This window comes from Monodelphis domestica, chromosome 6, assembly GCF_027887165.1.
Source record: "Monodelphis domestica isolate mMonDom1 chromosome 6, mMonDom1.pri, whole genome shotgun sequence".
Classification (NCBI taxonomy): domain Eukaryota; kingdom Metazoa; phylum Chordata; class Mammalia; order Didelphimorphia; family Didelphidae; genus Monodelphis; species Monodelphis domestica.
The window spans coordinates 227775372-227796325 of NC_077232.1; the positions used below are offsets into that span (position 1 = coordinate 227775372).

At 33.1% G+C, this 20954-nt stretch overlaps 1 protein-coding gene across 1 annotated transcript in view; it reads left to right on the forward strand.

The window, feature by feature from the left end:
• The window catches only part of TENM3 (teneurin transmembrane protein 3), a 3501974-nt gene that overhangs the window by 1155332 nt on the left and 2325688 nt on the right, over positions 1-20954 (forward strand). The window lies entirely within an intron of this gene.

Here is a 20954-nt window from a genome sequence, read left to right on the forward strand (position 1 = left end):
TAATAATTAACTAAAGAATTTCAGCTTTAATCAATAAGTTCAAAATTATATTACTCTTTTTAAACTCACCTGTGAGCCACAGCAAATGTCATTCATCCTATCATGTTGCAAGACAATATTTAGGTCTCTACTTTTTTTTCCACTTTGAAGAAGAGTTTTGGCATAGTTCCTGGAATAAGAATGAAGTACATATAAGTAGATATAATACAGCCTCTTAACATTAAGACTGATGTGTCCCCAGCAAATGAATTCAGCTTCTGAATACCAAAGATATTTTAATTGCTTATTAACAACATTTTAAACTCTGTCTGATAAATGAACAATTTGAAGATATTGTCAAAATCATTTTTCTCAGTGAGATAACAAAAGTATTACCATTCACTGAAGACCATTAATAAACAATTAGTTAGATTTTAAATAGACATCTTATTTGTGAAAGGACCTTCATGTGAATGTGAATAATTGTATTATGTGAATAATAGAAATTAATAATTATAACTGACTTTCATATTGCACATACTATACACTAGGCATTGTGCTAAATTTTTGCAATTATTATCTTATCTGTGTTACAAGGGAATCACTTTAAAAGACTGATATATATTAATTTAAGGTCGCCAAGGAATCAGCTATGTAATTCCTAAATGAAAAACTCAAGTCAGCCGTCAGCCTTTTTTGGAGTTTAATTACAATAGGAGTAAGAAAGGAATTAGAGATAGAGAGAGAGAAAACGGGAGAGAAGGGAATAGGGCTTAAATACCCCTTCTGTTTCGGCTGGGCCAAAAGGCCCAAGCCCTTAGATAGCTGGGGCAAAGAAAAGAGATCAGTCCCTATTACTCACGTGTCCAAAATGGAGAAACAGTCTCAGAGGCCCCCACCTTCAGCTTCCTTCAGAGCAAGCCTTCTCAGAGCCCCCACGAGCCACACCGACCAACTCTCAACAACCTCCTTCCTTCTGGAGTCTCCAGACCCCCTATCTTTAAGGAAAACCTCCAAGTTCCTCCCCTCCTTTCTCCCATCTACCAATCACTGTTCATCAATTTCCCTGTGCCAATGGAGGCTCTAGCTTAACCCAGGACCGCCCAGAGGTTTCTGGCTTTTGCACATGTCTGTTGAAGGTCATATTTTCAAATGATTAAATCTTTACTCCTTTGCTACAGCCCTTTCTAAATCCTGTTAACCTGAGTAGGGTAGAGATTGGAATGATTAAATTTTGATCTAGGCTGCAGCCCTTACTCAATCCTATTAGGACTGAATAGGGTGGAGATTTATTCCAAGTATCTCCATTGTATCAATTCTAAAATCAATCAAGACTCAAAGAAATTCCTGTTCTATGCTTAAGCATAGGTCAAAGTCCTTTCCATTGTTCAGCAAAGGGTCTCTGTCCTAAAGTAATCTTAAGAAGGGAAGAGAAGGAACCTCCCATGCCAATGGGGTTCCCATTCCAATAGACTATCAGTAAGAAATTTTCCAAGTATGAAATATCCCAATGGTGAAATTTCCAACATTTATAAGTCTAAGGAATTTTGAGGTTTACATCTGATCCTCCCAAGAACTCTGGGAGTAAGGTGTTATTATTATCCCAATTTTTATAGATGAGAATGCTAAATAAAACAGGTTAAGTTACTTATCCAGGGTAACACAGTTTGGAAATGTCTGAAGCCATATTTGTACTCAGATCTTCCTGACTCTAGGCCCAGTGTTCTATTCATTGTGCTACCAACTACATGGTAAAAAATGTTAGAGATGTGTTACAGTAGGTATGTAATCTTTTTCCTATTCCAGGAAAAGAAAAAAATGGTGATTCATTATTAAAAATACTTCAGGATAACACATCTTATAGTTTATCTAATCCAACTTCTTTATTGTACAGGTAAGAAAATTATGAAAGAAAGTGTCTTTTCTAGAGTCATACCATTAGTCACAGCAAAACTGCTGGAGGCTGAAAGGCAATCCTCTGATTACAGACCTACTTATCTTTCCCCTGGATTATCTTGCCATTTTAAGTCATGGTGATTTTGTTCTATTTTTTGATACAACTGTAATACAAAGAGGAATGTCTCTAATTGTTAAGGGTAGATATGATGTTGTGTCTCTCCATATTCATCTCTGCCTTCTTGCCACCAGAATATTTTCCTTTAATTAGTTACAGTTCGATGACACAATGGTTCAAGAACTGATCCTAGATTCAGGAAAACTTGGTTTGAATGTGACTTGTGAGACTTACTACCAGGATGAAATGAGGTCATACTTCTATAGTACTTCACAGGCACTGGCACAAAATAGAACCATATAAACCAACCTTCCTTCTTCCCTTCCTTCTTTGTTTTCTTTTTTTTAAATTGAGAATACTAATAGAATCCATCTTACATGATCATTTTGAAGATCAAATGAAATGACAATTATAAACTGCTCATGAAAACTTAAAAATCTACATAAACTCTATGATTCTGGGAATTATTATTTTTAATAATTAATTTGATGAAATATTGTTTGATTGTTTTAATTTTTTTGCTGTTGTGATTTACATTATATTAAGGATGACCAATGCTGCTTTTCTAGGAAATTTCTCTTCCTTCCTTCCTTCCTTCCTTCCTTCCTTCCTTCCTTCCTTCCTTCCTTCCTTCCTTCCATTCCTTCCTTCCTTCCTTCCTTCCTTCCTTCCGTTCCTTCCTTCCTTCCTTCTTCCTTCCTTCCTTCTTCCTTCCTTCCTTCCTTCCTTCCTTCCTTCCTTCCTTCCTTCCTTCCTTCCTTCCTTCCTTCCTTCCTTCCTTCCTTCCTTCCTTCCTTCCTTCCTTCCTTCCTTCCTTCCTTCTTCCTTCCTTCCTTCCTTCCTTCCTTCCTTCCTTCCTTCCTTCCTTCCTTCCTTCCTTCCTTCCTTCCTTCCTTCCTTCTTTCCTTCCTTCCTTCTTCTTCTTTCTTTCTTTCTTTCTTTCTTTCTTTCTTTCTTTCTTTCTTTCTTTCTTTCTTTCTTTTTTCTTTCTTTCTTTCTTTCTTTCTTTCTTTCTTTCTTTCTTTCTTTCTTTCTTTCTTTCTTTCTTTCTTCTTTCTTTCTTTCTTTCTTTCTAAATTAAAACCATTACCTTCCATCTTGGAATTGATACTATATATTAGTGCCAAGACAGAAGAGTGGTAAGGACTAGGCAATGGGGGTCAAGTGACTTGTCCTGGGTCACACAGATGGGAAGTATCTGTAGCCCAATTTGAATACAGAGCCTCCCATCCCTGGGCCTGGCTCCCAATCTACTGAGCCACCCAGTTGCCCCCCTCCTAGGAAATTTCTGAAAGCCTTTTTTTTTTATTTTCCACACTCTCATTAATGGCAAATAGTGAGTCATTGTTGAATGCCAAAGAGAATCACCATCTTATTGTTCTGTCAACAATATATTGACTGTGTGCAGAAAGGTCAATTAAATACTGTACTTGTATACCAAAGAATTATTAGACAGGATCCCTGCCTTCAGGAAGCTTACCTTTTACTTGGTGACACCTACCACACATAAAATAGACAAAAGAGTGCTAGAAATGAAAGTTTAGCTTGTTGCCAGTGTGGAAATCTGTCATTTTTAATACCCAAAAAATGTTTGAATAAAAGAAAAAAACAAACCTGGACCAAGCTTTAGAATCTAGCCTCTTATACAAAAATGTCTCAAGGCTTTCTGGTTATCTCTTTAAAATCTACTTCCATGTTCAGAATGATGAATTTACAACTCCTTTGAATTCCTGGTTCCACAAGATCTCAGAATATTCTTTGATCATTAATTTTTTTTGTTTTGTTACTTTTTTACCATTTTACACATTGTATTCTACACATACCATGAAAGAATGTAAGCTCCTTAACATCAGGAGTATATGTATGTATATATATATATATATACATATATATATATATATATATGTATACACACACACACACATATGAATAAATCTCATTTCCCATCTTCCTTTTTTGAGTTTGTCTAGAGTTAAACTAGAATGATTTCCTATTTCCTTCTCCTGTGGATTAAGGCAAACAGAAATTAAATATCTTGCCAAGGGTCACACAGTTAAGTGGTTTGGGTGAATTTGAATTCAAGATCTTCCTGACTCCAGGTCCAATTCTTCTCTCCAAATATATACCTAACTGCCTCACATCAATGATTTAGCAATACTAATTTCAGTATTTAAGTAAAAATACTCAAAACTGTTGAAGTATATTCTTTCAAAGTATGGTACTTGCTACTCAATAATTATAGCATAAGATAATCATCTAGTTTTCTTATTTTATGCATAATTTACATATTTTATCCATGATTTGAGATAATTCATGCATAAAATTCTCCATTAGTGTGAATAATTAAGTTACATTTGCAAAAATGAGGTATGTTTCTTTATATTTATTTTATAAATTATATTATTCATATTACTAATATAGAAATAAATTCAAACTTGATCAAATAACATATTTTTAAAATAAGCATATAATGTTATTCTGAAATACTGCGAATTAGTTTTTCTGTAGGAGAAGGTTACAATATTTTTATCTCTTTTCTGTATCAACACAATTGAAATGAATCTTGTATCCCTAAAATTTTTTCATTTTCCCTGGTAGCAGATAGAGAAAGAAATCTTACCTCCTGGAGTACCTCTAACTGAAAAAGGGGAAAATAAGTGTGAAGGGGGAATGATAGGATGTGTGAGTGTAATTTTTATTCATTTTACCTCTTTGGGTGATGATCAGATCAATAAATAGTTTGATATTTGGACCTAGGGTTTCCTAACTACAATAGATCTCTATCCATATGCCACCTAACATGTAATTTTAAGACAATAATACAGAAATAATTTTAAGGAATTTATTTCTCAAAAAAATAGAATAACTCTGAACTGGGGAAAATATAGCCTTTCCCCTTTGGACTTTTGCATTTACATTACAACAAGAAAGCCAAGATAGTGCTCCTAGATCCTGGGATTCCTCTGATTATTCTCTGACCTCTACTTATACTCCTTGGTTTACCACTTAGTCTATGTTTAACTTGCATTGTTATTAATCAGTACAATCAAGTTTCCTGATAACAAGGGCCATTTTTATTCTTTACAACCACAGGACTTAGGATAGCCTTGCACATGGATATTTGTCAAATATTTTTTGAACCTTTATTGCATTTTAATGTGTATTTCTTATTTTCCTAATTAGAATAGAAGTGTTCATTCAAACAGATGATGCTCTCCTTTTTTTCCTTCTCTAGAGAAATGGGGGACTAGCATGTAGAATGTTATATATACACTCTCAGACATCTTAATTTCACTCAATTTTATCTGTGTTGAAAGAATCTATTTGGTAATAAGCTGAGAAAATCTGGAAATGAGTAATATAAAAAACAAAATTTTTCAATAAAACTTTAAAAAAATACAAAAAGAATAATGTCTCTAGATCTTGGACAAAAATAGCAATATCTTAAAACATATTTTTGCATTTCCTCCATGCTTTGAACCCAGCACAAGTGGCACAGAATGGTTATTTAATGATGAGAATGAAGATAATGGTTGAAAATTGAAATGTCAACATTCCAAGCTTTAAATAATTATACAACTAATTGTATTATTTTCAATTCCAATCCAATTTAAAGGAAATAGAATTGGAATTTTTAAAATTCAGCCCTTACCAATTGTGTAAGTAATGTGATAATATCCTATAAATTAGGGCAAAAAATAAAACCCACATTTTCACTCCTTGGTTTAATTACCTAAAATGCTTAGTCATTCACAATTATGAGGAAAAATCAAGTGGAATGCCACTCAGTATGTAAAAGTACCCTCCCTTCTAAACTCTGCCATACTCTCAGATTTATTCTGGATAAAAGCCTGTTCATATTTCTGATACTGAGACCCTGGAGCAATAAAGACTCTGGAGATTTCTTAGAGGAAATTCCATTAGGCTGCAATTTTATTAACTTAAATCTAGACAATGGAAGTTAGCTCTTAGCAGCTTCCTTCAGGCTATTCTTTTGGCTACACTGCAAAAAAAAAAAAAAAAGCATTCTTTTCCTCCCCTCAAACAAGTATAGGCCTTTATTAACATTTTGGACTGAAATTTTCTCCCAGACTCTGGTAACTGAATGATAAAAATGGCGCCTAAGGCCCTGCTCCTACCTCACTGACCAGAACTTTTATGTGGAAGATTATCTCCTGAAGTTGATATATGAGAAGACACCCCTCCTCACTTTTCTTGGCAAGGATAGAAGTATATCAGAATTGGGAACTGTGTGTAATACAAGACATTTTTATATATTGGCTATTTTTGCGAAACTTTTTTCCCTCTTTATTTTTTTGGTATTTTTTTTTCTTTATTGTACTTCAGTAACAAATTTACACATAAGTTTTCCACAATTATATGATTTATGCTGTCTCCTTTCCTCCTTCCCTCCCCTCTTTTGGAGCTGACAAACAATTCCACTGTCTTATACATGTATTATCGCTCAAAACATATTTCTATATTATTCATTGTTGTAAAAGGATAATATTACAAAACCAAAACCCCAAATCATATGCCCAAATACACAAGTGATAATCACAAGTTTTCATCTTCATTTCTTTTCCAACAGTTCTTACTCTAGATGCAGATTGCATACTTTTTCAAAAGTCACTCAGAATTGTCCTGGGTCTTGCTGTTAGTAGCAGCAAAGTATCATATTTGATTGTCTGACAATATTTCAATTACTATTGTAACAGTTAAAATTAGTTCCTCTGTTAAAAGTATTATATTTTTATGAGGTTTATTAAAGATGAAGAAATAAAGAAAATACAAAATTAGAAAGCACTTGCCTAGGAAGGCTGAAAGGCGCATTCAATTTCACTTACACTACATCTTGAGAGACCTGTGTGCTTGGAAGCAGAAGCAGGAAGAGAGAGACTTCAGTAGGCTTTACAGCCAGTTTAAATAGAAATTTTGATCTCTCCCAGGTGGGGATCTCAGTGAGATTAGAGGGCATCTTGGGTACTAGAGCAAGGACTTCTGGGGATTGAAGTCCGGGGTTCAAATCTCCATTTTTACAAACTCCATTTTATCGTTTGGGAAAAAATTTCCCCCCAAAGGATCATGAAAACATAATCAACTTTACAATAATTTGAGGAGAAGAAAAAAGAACAAAACCAATAATTGCTAGACGCATTGACAAAAGTCAGTTAGGGGGCAGTCCCTTTTGGCAGAAAGTATAGATACAAATAAATGTTCAATAAACCACACCCAAAGTTCACTCTTGATCTTCTTGTGCAGCTTGTGGTCTGGAGGCTTCTTCATGGTGTCTTCTCCAAAGAATTCAGTTTCTGGATTTGGAGTGGTAGCATCTTTCTTAGCCTAAAATTCTTTTTAAAAGGAATTTAAACATTGCAATTTAAAATAATATTATTTTTATATTTCCCCATGAAGATTGAAAAACATAGGATCACTTAGGGATACATGGCTGAGTTATGAGGTATATGAATCAATTTGCAAGAGAATTTAAAAAAAACATCAGAAAAATCCAAATAAAAAAGATAATTTCTGGATGAAAATATAGATTATCAAAGTCTTATGTGTAAAAATTCCAAGTAAAGGAAAAGTAAATCTATAACAGGTCCTTTGAATCAGGGCTCAATTAAAATGATCTAAGCAATGATGCATTTACCCAATCAGTAGCCAGGACTACAGAATGTTTGCCACACTATGAAAGACAGAAAAGGGACTAGATTATAGAAGCCAAGTGGGAGCCAAGTTTGGATATTCTCATCTGTAAGTATTTTCAGAGAAAGTCTAGATACAAGGAAGGCCTATGACTTAATATATGTCAAACGTCAGAACCTTGAGTCTTCACACTAGGTTCAGGTCCTTTGTATTGGCTTGGAAGTACATCAATCCATCCTGGATTGGTTTATCTTTGGCCCTGTGTAATGTTGCTTTTGTATATCTTGTCCTGGAATCAGACAGAATCATTAAGCAAAGTCCCATAATTTTTTTAAACAATTAGTGGCATCATGTTTATAGTCTCAAGCTTTTGGGACATGCATTAGCAAATGTATTTTAAACTTATATTACTGCTAAATCAAAAAAGTTAAAGAATATCTTAATTCTGGTGACGTGCTTCAAATATAAAAAGGAGAGAATAAATGGCACATGGAGGAAAAAATAATAAAAGAGTTTTAAAAATTCAAAAATGTAGCTTATAATCATTGACACTCAGTCAAAATATAGAAATATAGGGCTTTCTCACCAAAAATGAGATCCATTTCCTCTTCATATCTGGCCATGACCCACTGTGAGTACAAGCAAATGAATTGAACAGTAGTATAAATATGTAGTTATCAATATTCCCAAAATTCTCAATAGCCCAGTTAGTTGCAATAACAAATAAACACACTATCATTTCTCACATACGTTGCTGTATGGCATTTTTAAAAGCCTATGAACTGATGAATATTTGTCACAATTGTTACAAATGTAGCAAATCTTTCAACATTGGTAAACATATTTTTAAACAAAGTAAAACTTATTTTGGGTTTTGATCCTCATCAAGAATTCTAGATATCATTCTGGGGGAAGTAAAGTAAGCTGAAGAGTTATAAATGAGAAGTGCTCCTTTTTTGGAGGCAACATGCCCTGGGATTAACTGCCAACTTCCATTCACATCTTTATAAATGTGGGAGGTTGGGGGTTATAATTGTATTTCACTTTAGCTACTAGAACGGGCCTTACCTCGTGGTAGGGGTAGGCAAAATGACCAGAGATTGTTAAGATAATTTACAAAGTCAAAAATAGAAAAGCTGTTTTTTATGTGGGCTTACTCAATAATGTTTGTTCAGTATAGTTATAGGGGAAAAGCAACAGAATATAACAGTAGTTAAAACCTAGTACATTAAAATGATCCAGTGTAACAGAATAGTATTAAATGCAGTACTATATGAACTTAAAATCACAAAGTTAAACATTAAACAAAACAATCAGCAAAATGCAATAGAATACAGAGATTTTTATAAAACATGGAGTCTGAAAGGCCTTAAAATATAACCTCCAGTCTCTTTAAATTTCCTTGGGTTTTTCTTCATTTAGATGCCTATTGTCAGAAGGCAAAAGACTGGTAATTGGTAGGCAATGGGGGTTAAATGACCTGTCTAGGACAACACCGCCAAGTGTCTGAGACCAGATTTTAACCAAGGACTTCCCATCTCTAGGACTGGCTCTCAATTCACAAAGCCACTGAGATGCTTCCCCATAGTGAGGAATCTCAAATTTGGCTAAAGAGTATCAGGGAGCTGAATTTTTCCCCTGGCACGCAGGTGAAATAAATGAAATTGTCAATGCAGTCAGAAGATATCCTTTTAAATACCCCATGCTTGTAAGTTCCTGTTTGGAAAAGTCTCTTCCTTCTCTTTCTCTCCCACTGTGGTCCCCTGTCCCCTGCCCCCTGCCACGTGGACACTAAAGAAAGAACACCCCCATTTTTTCCAGCTGGTTTTTGATCCTGAAGAAATTGGGTCTGTTATCAGCAACCTGGGGTGATGAGCAGTCTGCTCCAAGGCTAGAGTTTTCTGGGGCCGGTGGTTGATCTGGGTCTGGATTGCAGGCAGCAGGCAGGTGGGCCAGGACTCGGAGCCATGAGCTGGGAGATTGCTGGGGCGCAGAAACAGGTAGGCAGCTGAGCTGGCGGGTGGGAGAGCAGGCACCAGGTGAAAATGGAGCACAGAAGTAGGCAGGCAGCAGCCGGGATGGGCAGGCAGGGCTAGGACCAGGTGAGCTATCTAATGGCTGGAATGAGCTGAATCAGCAACAGCTTTGCAAGGGTAAAAAACTTTGCCGGAGAAATGTGGCTTAAAAACTATTATCTAGGCTAAAAAATTTGAGTTCTTATCTAATCTAGTGGTCACCAAAACTGTAACAGTTAAAATTAGTTTCTCTGCTAAAAGTATTATATTTTTTATGAGGTTTATTAAAGATTAAGAAATAAAGAAAATACAACATAAGAAAGCATGTGCCTAGGAGGGCTGAAAGGCCCATTCAATTTCACTTACACTACATCTTGAGAGATCCGTGTGCTTGAAGCTGAAGCAGGAAAAGAGAAAGACTTCAGTAGGCTTTATAGCCAGTTTAAATAGAAATTTTGTTCTTGCCCAGGTGGGGATCTCAGTGAGATTAGAGGGCATCTTGGGAACTAGAGCAAGGACTTCTGGGGATTGAAGTCCGGGGTTCAAATCTCCATTTTTACACTATGTATAATGTTCCCTGGTCCTGCTTATTTCACTCTGCATCAATTCAGATAGGTCTTTCCAGTTCTTTTTGAAATCATCCTGTTCATCATAGGACATTATATCACAGTAGTATTTCATCACTATCATATACTGAAATTTGTTCAGCCATTTCCCAATTGAGGGGCATCCCTTTACTTTTCAATTCTTTGCCACCACAAAAAAAGAGCAGCTATAAATATTTTTTGTATAAACATGTGCTTTCCCATTTTCCCCCTCTTTAAAAAATGTATCATTATAAAAGATAGATATCTATAACAGGGGAGGAGAAATATAATTGATGATAAAAGAAAAGAGTGTCAACAAATTCAATTTTTATTAAGAGAAAAAAGCAAAATATGGTACCTTTGTCCTGAAGTAATTTAAAAATTCATAATGGTGCGTAATGGTGCAATGTATAGCATACAACAAATAGGTATAATACCAAGGCAAAATTTGGTAAGAGCAAAAGGAGATACAAAATATTCTAGGAAAATTTGATAAGAGAGTCATCACTTTTTTCTGAGGGCAGTCAGGAACAAGGGATGTGGAAAAGTGAGGACATTAATGGAGAACAAAATTTTAAACAAAGTATTGTAAGGCATATATTTCAGGCATAAGGGACTTCTCATACCAAGAAGACAAGTGCCATATCTGGGTGGAATTTCAGTTTGCAAAGGGGAAAAATTAATGAGAGACACTGTGTCAAGATGAAAATTCTGTAGAAAGAATGATCACAATTTGAGGTAAAAGAGTTCAGTACTTCCCCACAACTGCCCATCTTATACAGTACAGACATTGTCTACTCTTGAAAAGAAAATAGCTCAAAGTTCAGTCTTAAAAATAAAAAACCCTTCAGTTTGGCGATGATCACTGAGGTTTACATTTCTGCAGAGAACATAATGAGTAAGCAATTCTTGAAAATATATGACATAGTCAGTAAACTTTAGACACATTCTCTTGATTACCATCTTTACATAAAACAGTGAAATCAAGGATATCAATCGTAAATGATATCATATAAAATTGAACCTGTTTAAAATCATTTTAGGTCAAATTTAGCACATCTAGTGATTTATAAATCCAAACATATCAGTTTGGGTGATAAGAACTAACTATTTGAAAAAATTGCTGGGAAAGCTGTAAAACAGTATGGTAAAAACTAGGTATAAATCACTATCTCACACCCTATACAAAGATAAGGTTTAAATGGATATTTGATTTAGACAAAAAGGGTATCTCTGAAGAATGGAAGAATTAATGACCAAACGAAAGATAGAAAACATTGTAAGATCTGAAATGAATAATTTCAACCATGTTAAATTAAAAAGATTTTGTACAAACAAAAACAATATAATCAAGATTAGAAGCGAAACAACAAATTGGGGGGAAATTTTATAACAAATTTCTCTGATAAAGAGAAATCTCATTTTTTAAATATGTAGAGAACTAAGTCAAATTTATAAGTACAGAAGCCATTCCACAATTGACAAATTGTCAAAGGATATGAACAAACAATTTTAAGATGAAGAAATAAAAAATATCAATAATCACCTGAAAAAAATTTCTAAATAATTATTGAATAGAGAAATCCATATTAAAGCAGCTCTGAGGTACTACCTCACACATATCAGATTGGCCAATATGACAGTTAAGGAAAGTGATAAATGTTGGAGAAGATGTGCAAAATTGGGACACTAATGCATTTTTTGTGGAGTTGTGTGCTGATTCAACCATTATGGAGGGCAATTTGAAACTATGCCCAAAGGAATATAAAGCAGTACATACCCTTTGATCCAGTAATACCATTACTAGTTCTGGGTTGAAAAAATATTTTTTAAAATGAGGAAAGGACTTTCTTGTACAAAAATATTTAAAGGATGCCTTTTTGTAGTGATAAAAAATTGGAATTTAAGGGGATGTCCATCAATTAGGAATGTTGTTCAAATTGTGGAATGTGAAGGGATACTATTGTTCTATCAATGAAAATGAAATGAAAAGGATGATTTTGGAAAGACCTACAGGAACTGATGCAGAGTGAAATTAGCAGAACCAGGAGAATATTGTATATAGTAGCAGCAATATTGTTGAAAAATCAACTGTAAAAGACAGCTCCTCTCAGCAATATGGTGATTCAGGACAATTCTAAAGGATTGATGACAAAGAATGCTCACCATATCCAGAGAAAGAACTAATGGAGATGGAATGCAGATCAAAGCACACTACTTTTCACTCTGTTTTTTGAAGTTTTTATTTTGAGGTTTAGGTTTTATATGAGTATTCTCTATAAAAGTGTACAATATGAAAATAATTTTTGCATGATAATATATATATATATATATATATAACCAGATCAAATTCCTTACCATCTCCAAGAAAATGGAGGGAAGAGGAGAAGGGAGATAATTTGGATTACATAACTTTTGAAAACTTGTAAAAACTGTTATTACATGTATTTGGTAAAATAAAATATCTTTACAAAATTATTTTAGGTCAGCTTCAATAAAACATGTTTACCTTTGAATCAAAGTAGTTTTAAACCATAGCAATAATGATGATCTTCATAATTTGTGGTAGGGTTTGTTCATTGTAAAGTTCTATAATTCTATAGTAAAGTGAGTTATATTCGAGATTCCAGAAATATTCAGAATTTTCTCTTATCTCGTCTAACTACCTAGAGTTTTTAAACTCACCATTAGCTTAGACTTGTTTAGACATAGTAATTTCTGGCACTTAACCTTATTCTTCAATATGTGTCCTTATATATTAAACCTAGTTCTTATTTATTATTAAGTGAATAAAGAAATAGAAAGATTTGTACAAGGTTCCTGACCTCATCTAATTAGCTGAAGTTTTATTGAAATTTTAAAACATTATTGTGTAAATTTCCCCATCTTTAGTGTGATGATTAACCAGAGAAAAAGGCAAAAACCCCTCAGTGGAATGCAGCAATTGTTTAAGTACTTTCAACTTTTGTCTGAAGCAAAAGAAGGCAACCAGAGTAGGTTGTAACCATAGGTAGAAGATATCAGGTAACCATGATTAACACTTTTTAACTGGAAAAAGTGAACAGTCAGCAACAGGTGACCTGGACTCACTGAGCAATGAAAATCTCTGAGGCAAAAACCATCTATTTCATCCCCTCACTGGGTTTTCCTGTCCATTGAACCATGTTCTTCATATATTTTCCATTGAATATTTTTTGGATATAAGCACTTTCCTAAGCAGCTTTGCAACTTCCATGCTGACTTCATCTAATTTGGGGGTTTGAATTGTGAAGGAATTAAAGTATATTATTTGTTTTTTATTATTCATGATAAAGCAATTGATTTCATATAATTTGTTAGATAGTATCTGTAACTATGATGTTAGAAAGGTTATTCCCAGTTGTTAGTTAGCTGTGATAGCTAAGGAGAGAGTTAGGTTAAGAGTTCTTGGTATCAACTTTGGAATATTAAGTACACAGTTTGACTAAATCCTGATTCTGGATAAAGATAACAGAACCATTCACTGAGTAAGTTATTGAAAATGGAATTTATTACTAGAAGTGTTTGCTTGTAAGAATTTGTGTCAATAATAGAATCCTCAGATTCTATAACCCAGAAAGATGCTTCTGTTTTATCTTAAAACTCTTCCTAGATTCATTGTCATTGGTTGAGTCAGAGGGCATTTGTTATAGGATCAATAAAATGCTTGGACTTTGTACTAGCATGCTATTAGTTAATCTATACTGAATATTTGCTTTTGTTAATCATTTGTATTAATTAGCTGTCAAAAGCCTTTAAAAACAAACTATAAATATCTAAACAATATCTTTTATTACAGGCTGTAAGTGATGAGACCTCTGACTTATCTATATCCACAAAAATAAGGTCAGACTTCAGCTTAGTATTTTGGCTGAGATTTCTTGATTTCTTTACAGAAATTAATGCATAGGATGGTATATCATCATATAATAATTTGAGGAATGAACACGGTGATCCCTCACCTATCGTTAGTTATCTTCCAATGACCCCTCACAATAGATGAAAATCCACAAAGTAGTGATGTTATATTTATTTTACTATTTATATATATATTTTAAGACTTTACAAAACCTTCCCACTCTCCTATCACTTCATAAAGAGATTGAAATAAATTCAGATTTTTATGAAAACTTCACAAAAACTCAACACCACAGAACAACACTATGTATGGTGATTAGATGTGGATGTGGTGGAGAGATGCTGAATATATGAACAGAGTGCAGGAGAGGAAACAGATCAATGCTATCATCACCAAGCCAATCAGTGCCCAGAGTACAGAACACAGTGCTGTTCTTGGTTGCCTTTCATTCCAACAGTCAATAGTGTACCATGTACAACCTCATCTTGGCAAATTCCTGCAAGCAGTAGTGGTGTACTATATTTCCACTGTGTATATTATGGTATTTATCCACAAAATCCTGTGATATAGCAAAAACTTTGATACAGATTTATATATAAATATATATATTTAAAAAGCCATGATACAATGAAACTGCAATAAGTGAATTGTGATATAGTAAGGGACAAGTAGGTAGGAACATTCATTGGATAATTATTATAAAGTCTTGTCAGTGAAGTTAAGGATCATTCAGAGTGAACCTCTATTTTCAGATCAGGAAACAAAAGAACTACAAACCATGAATGCCACCTATTTTTGGTTATAACTCTCTCAAGCTTATTATACTCTCTCAAAATGAATAACTTATTTTCTTCTCATTGGTTTCCAATATATTGATATTTTCATTTCCAGTACTCTATCCTAGGAAACATCAGGGGTTCTTTTTTATTCTTATATCATCCATGAACAACTTTCAATGTTGCCATATCCTTAAATTCAGAAGTAAGAGAAAAATAGGGAGAAATGGGGAATTGGTTGGTTTCTAATTTAAGAGAGATTTTATAGTTAAAAAGAACCAATGCATGAAGAAATAAATGCAAACATGAGAATATCAATAGTGATTTAATTTAACCATTTATGGAGAAATTTACAATGGGAAAATCTATTTTATGGTTGCTAAACCATGTGCTGAGATTATAAATGAAGTGGCAAAAATTGATTATTTAGATGTACAGATGGAAAAAATAAAAAGAGCAAATTTAAACGCTAAACAGTTTATTTTCTGTGGTATCAATTATAACAGAAAATCAATTAGTACTTATTGAGTAAATTCCAAATCCACTTCACTATAAGAAGTTCATTGGATATGTTGTGTGTTTCCACCATGTCCTCATTTAACTTTACTCAGGAAATAAAGAATATAAATTAAGAAATTACTAAAATTTTGATACAAAAACTTGAAAAGTATTCCTCTTAGTTCCCTTTCTAGGATCCATAAACATCCTTCAAATTCACTTTGTTCTCATAAGATATGTTAAAATGGCAGAGAACATGAAAGATATAATGACAAACTAGAGAAGCTGGTGAGTCACATGAGAGACAAGTTAAAAAAACTGGTGGGGGGGTGAAACTTTTACTAAATATAGAAAATTACCTGATATGCAAAGATATCTGGATTTCCACATTAATTGGCAAAATTAATACAGAGGGTCAATGACAAATTAGAACTTACTGATATAAAGAAAGCATGAGAGACACAATCAGTTGTATGAGGTCAATTCATGTTTCTAAATAAATATTCTTGATTCTCTAAATAAGGCATGGAACAAGGCAACCAGAAGACAGAAAGGTACAAAGAAAAGAAGAAAAGTTTTATAAAAGTCACTACAAAGCATATTATAAAGAGTCTCTTAAGCTGGATTTCTTTCAATAGTCATGAAGCAGTGAGGCCCCTGTTATAGTAAGATGAAATATATTTGTGGAGAATCCAGTGAGCATGACTGAATGCTTTCCAGGAGCAATCAGCAGCATCAATGTGTAAATAAAGAAGGTCACATGTAGTATTAACCTAGGGTTGGAATTTGGTAAGATATAGGACAAAGACACAAGAAATTAAAAGGTAGCACATAGCATAAATTTGAACTGATCAAGCTGAACAAAAACAAAAGAATAAGGAAAATGTGGCCAGAATAGCAATATGGAATAGAAAACCAGAAGATATAGAAAGAATGGATGTCAAAGTAAGAAAAAGCAATATATTTTAGAGTGAGAAAGTATGATAGATTGAAAGAGTGGATTATGGTCAAAGAGAAAAATTTTAGAGTTCTACAACATGATGTCTTACTAATGGGTGAAGAAAATATTTAATTTATAATCATTGATATGGAGGGCCAAGGTGGAGCAAAAATGTAAATCATGAGAGATCATAGACAAAATAGGAGGCCTGTATTTTCTCTTTTTAACATAACTTTTATTTTCCCCCAATCTGCCAATAACAAGCACTTTTTTCTCATATTGTATTTTTCTTCCAATTGGGGAAAGAGAAAAAATGCTCAAAAATATAGTCAAGAAAAATAAAATGCCTCATTAGTAAGTATGTCTATATCTATAACTATATTTCCCATTCTTCATGTTGAGGCACATCTCTCTGTCATGAAGTGAATAATTCTTCTAGTATCATGACTAGTCATTGTCTTGATCAGAGTTCTTGTATCTTTTTAGTTTTATTTATCTATAAAATTGACATGTATATTCAAATCTCTGGTTATGAAGGCAGTGCTTGGAATGGAAATCAATACCAAGATCCAAGGACTAAATACTTTGAGAATGGAAATGGAATGACCAAGAAGCTAGGAAATTTCTATTATAGTAAGGTTTTATACTGAAGGGTTAATATGTATCTTACGGAGTTAAGGTTGCTAAATAATTATGCCTAAGGAATACTCTAGAAAAATCATTTAAATTAAAGATTATGTCTCCTTCTTTAATGTGCAAAGGGCCAAGAAAAGGGATATCTATTACTGGAGAAGGCAGCTTGGTATATAGTGTCTTCAGGAAGTTATCAGATTCCATTAGTGCCCAGAAAGCAAAACCTTTCAGCTAAAGTGAAAAGTTCTAGAAAGAAAGGGACCTTATTATAATCATAGAGGTCTTCCACAGTGAAATGGAAGAATTGTAGAATATGAAAGTATGGGTAGAGATAACAGAGGAAAATAATTTTTTCCTGAAAAGTCATGGATCGCAGAACATGATGAACATGGGTATATATATATATATATATATATATATATATATATATATATATATATATATATATATTTAATCACCCATGTACAAACATATCATATTACCCATCATCTTGGGAAGGGGATAAAAAGGGGATGGAGAAAACATGAATCACAAAAAATAAGAAAAATCTATTAAAAATTGTGCTGACATGGAAACATATAAAATTAAGAAGACACTGATTTCAAATGCCAGGGATAAAAGGTATGAGGAAAATGGAATTTTCCATAACATGGACAAACCAATTATTTTAGATTCCAAACTGAGTATGTTGTAGGGGTGATACAATCAACTTCATCTTCAAGAGGTGATCACTACCAAAATAAAAATTCTGAATTGTGGTAGGAAGTTCTGCATTGATGTCTGAGTTAATTAATGACTGACTTTCTAGTTGCCCAGAAGGAATGGACTCACACTAAACAAAAGTCCTGCCTCCATTTATCAGGTGACATATTATGAGGGATAATTTGAAGGTAACCCACACATTACATAAGAACTTATCTTCCAATTTTTTAAAGTCATTATTTATTTTAAATGTATGTAATTATTTTATCACTTTTTCCTCTTCTCTTTAGCTCTAATTGAACAAAATGAAGGAAAAATTCATAAAATAGTCAAGTTCTAAAGGTTTAAAATGCATAACCTATTTGGCTCCTTATATTTATCTCACTTGTCTCTTAGGATGGGAGAAACATGCTTCATCTTTTGTCCTTGGGAATCAAAACTTGTCATTTCATTGGTCCAGGTTCTCAAGTCTTTAATATATATATATATATATATATATATGTTATAATGTTGTTAATATATAAATTGTTCTGATATTTCTCATTTCATTCAGTATTAGTTTATAAAGTCTTACCAGCTTTCTCTGAAAATATCCATTTTGCGATTTATGATTGTACAATAATATTCTAAGCATTTTATATACCATAATTTATTTTCTTTCACCAAAAGATGACTTTAGTTTGTAATTACTGTCTTCTGCAATCCATTTAGCACTCCTAGCCTTAGAATTTTTTTAAACCCTTACATTCCATCTTGGAATCAATGCTGGGTATTGGTTCCAAGGCAGAAGAATGGTGATGGCTAGGCAATGGGGCTTAAGTGACTTGCCCAGGGTCACACAACAAAGAAGTACCTGAGGTCAGATTTGATACAAGGACCTTCAACCTCTGAGACTGGGTCTCAATCCACTTTTCCACCTAGCTGCCACCACTAGCCTTGTAATTTTTGATGGAAGTATTTCCCTCAGATCCACAGTTTTATTGTCTCTACTGTTGAAAAACCAGACTGAGACTCAGATTCTCCTACAATCCTGAGACTATTGTGACTAGATCACTGAAGTCTTGTCTGAACTCAGTCTAGACTGGGAGCAGCTAGATTTATGCTTTCTAAATGTCTAGAAGACTTAAAAAGCTTCCAAGCTCTTTGTCTCCATCTGGATCACACGCGCATTGTGCTAAAATAGCTAGATATTTCTATGGAGGAATTAATATTAATGGTTGCATCTTTTAATTTTTGTTATCTGTGTTATCTTTGTTGTCTGTGTAAGTATTAGGTTCATTGTTATGGGGACTAGGTTGGGAAGAAAGTAAGAATTCATGAAAATGATATAAAACACTTATTAGGTATCTCAATGATCGAAGTCTTCTGCAAAGAGGGATGGCTTAAATCTTGCCAAACAAAAATAGGTGTCAAAATGTGACCCACAATGAAGATTGATGATAACAGGGATGAAATAGTAACAGCTGATGAATTCAAGAAAATGCCAAGACTGATAATTTTTCCCTTTGCTACTTCATCTCCAAAATCTGACAGTTTTGGTCCTGCTATGGTCATCTTTCTTCCCATCTGCCGACATCATATTCATTTTCTGTCATTTTATTATTAGCCAATTGGATTCCATCCAGTTTGGGCACACATGAATCTAAGGCCAATCTGAAGAAAGTCACATTCAAGTCATATTCAAGATAGAAAAGTCCACTTAATATTAATTATGGAACATTCTGACAGCCAACTAAGACATAGAATATCTTAGACATCTTTTAATAATGATTCCCCCTTTTACATCCATGGCAAAATCCCTTGTTACATTTCTCCTTTTTATCCCCAGAATTAACTCTGATAAATTATATCCTTAAGCCCCAGACTTAGATTTAGTAATTTCCATAAATATTATTTTTTGAATAGCTTATTTTCTGATTTAAATACCATTATTTCTTGATTGATTTGGAGTTCTTAAAAAAATAAACTTTTACATTAAAATTGCATCTATTAACTCATTTTAAAACAGTGGCTTTTCAAATATTTAAATGATACCTGTAATTTTAACTTTGAACTAGATGAGCAGCAATTTATTTTTTACAGATGATTAAACACAGAGATACTTTAGACCATATAAAATTTCTGCTTTTTTGCAAAAACTGAAGATCACCTTTCTAATTTTCCCTACACCTATGGTAATTGATCATGAGTGCAGGGCAAATCATGCCATTTTCAGATATTCATAAATTCCAAGTTGACAGCAGTTGTCTTTTTTGTCTGCACTAGAATCATGAACATTATAAACAGCATAAACAAAGCAACTGAAAATTCATTAAAGCATTGTAAAATACAATTTTTCATTCATAATTAGTTTTTAACTTTATTCTTTGTTGGCTTTCTATAGAATCTTAGAATTCAAATTTTAAAAATAAGGAAAATAAGCAGAGAAGTCATCAGAAACCAATATCAGTATAACTTAGGACTATAATCAAAGCCAACAAAATCTTTGATCTTTGTTTTTGTTATTTTAAGGCATATAATATCAGATAAAAGTTAATAATTTCTAGTAGTTATTAAATCTATAAATCTCTATAATATTCTAGATTAATATAAGAATAATTTGTTTTTTCCCTTTTAAAACAAAACAAAAATTGGAAAAAATTACTAAACAAATGCATATATCAACCCAAAGAACATTTGTATCTTTTTCTGTCATTTATAGCACAATATTCTATGACCCTATAATGTATTTTTCTTAAAGTCAAAATTCCATGAATTTTTCTTACTGCATTTAAGAACCATAATATTCCTTCCCTGCTCTCTTTTCCTAATTCTTTAGAATTTAAACATTAATTTTTTTATGAATTACTGATAAAAAATTTGGTTTAAATTAATTTTATAGTTTACATTTTTAGTACTTATGTAAGAAAAAAAGAGAAACAATAACTTTGAAACCATAAGCATAATTTTGGCTTTAATTGAATAAAATGTATATGTGGATTATATATATAGGTATGAATCAATCTGGAAACGGGCCCTGCTAAAATGCTAATTATAAGTGCACACATTTTGCAAATGGAAGATTTACAAAACATTTAGATAATGTATAACCTTGAACTATCCTTCAAAAGTAAATAACTTAGTTGCCCAGTTTACTAGATTATAATATAGATCATATATGCATAACTCCATTTTGAAGTAGATTATTTTTCAAAGTGTCATATTTCTTTTATCATATATACTTCACCTGGGAGTAGGAGTCTCTAAACCATGCAAAATTCCTATATACTTATCTTCTTATTTCT